The following is a 1,432-nucleotide window of genomic DNA, read 5'->3' as shown; positions in this document are numbered from 1 at the left end:
TGTGGTACTCCACTTGTGACATTTCTCCATTCCGATACATTGCCTCTGATTACTGCCCTCATTTTTCTATCAGTCAGAAAATTTTTCATCCATGATAGAAGCTTACCTGTCACCCCTCCAATATTTTCCAGTTTCCAGAACAACCTCTTATGTGGAACTCTGTCGAAAGCCTTTTTTAGGTACAGATAGATGCAGTCAACCCAACCATCTCTTTCGTGTAATATCTCTGTGGCTTGATCATAGAAACTGAGTAAATTCGATACACAGGATCTTCCAGATCGAAAACCATACTGTCTGTCTGATATTATATCATTTCTCTCTAGGTGTTCTACCCATTTAGTTTTGATTAGTTTTTCCAATACTTTCACTATTACACTTGTCAATGATACAGGTCTATAATTGAGGGGGTCTTCCCTGCTGCCACTTTTGTAGATTGGAACTATGTTAGCCTGTTTCCACACGTCTGCTACGATTCCTGTACACAGGGATGCCTGAAAGATCAGGTGAAGTGGAATGCTGAGCTCAGATGCACATTCTCTCAGAACCCATGGTGAAACGCCATCTGGGCCAGCTGCTTTGTTCTTACCGAGCTCCTTGAGCATTTTTTCCACTTCGTCTCTAGACACCTCTATGTGCTCTATGTTGTTCTCTGGAATTCTTATTGTATCTGGTTCCCTAAAGATTTCATTTTGTACAAACACACTTTGGAACTTTTCGTTTAGTGTTTCACACATTTCCTTTTCATCTTCCGTGAATCTATTTCCCATTTTCAACCTCTGAATATTATCCTTTACCTGCAATTTGTTGTTTATGAATTTATAGAATAGACCTGGTTCTGTTTTACATTTGTCTGCAATCCCTTTTTCAAAATTTCTTTCTGCCTCTCTCCTCACTGCCGTGTAGTTGTTTCTCGCATCTTTGTATCGCTGGTATGTTTGGGGGTTCGGCCTCTTCCTGTATTGATTCCATTTTTGTGTCTTTCGGTCTCTAGCCCTTTCGCAATTTCTATTGAACCAATCCTGTTTCCTAGTTCTGCATCTCTGTTTTGGTATAAATTTTTTTGTGCCTTTATCATATATTTCACAAAACTTGCCCTACATCTCATTCACTTCCTTGCCTAGCATCAAGTCTGTCCAATTATACTCACTAAAAAAATTTCTAAGGTCACCATAATGTCCTCTCCTGAAGTCTGGTTTTTCAACTGCTTCAACCTCCTTATTTTCTTCCAGCTTATAACGCATTGCATACTTTATTCCCAAAAAGACATGGTCACTTTTACCCTTGGGAGGAAGGTACTGAATGTCAAATATCTCTTCCTTCTTCCTGGTAAATATCAAATCTAGCATGGAGGGAACGTCCCCTTCCCTCATCCTCGTAGCTTGTTTAGTGTGTGTGTGTGTGTGTGTGTGTGTGTGTGTGTGTATATATATAT

This window comes from Procambarus clarkii, chromosome 14, assembly GCF_040958095.1.
Source record: "Procambarus clarkii isolate CNS0578487 chromosome 14, FALCON_Pclarkii_2.0, whole genome shotgun sequence".
Lineage (NCBI taxonomy): Eukaryota > Metazoa > Arthropoda > Malacostraca > Decapoda > Cambaridae > Procambarus > Procambarus clarkii.
Note: the sequence above shows the minus strand (reverse complement) of the source record.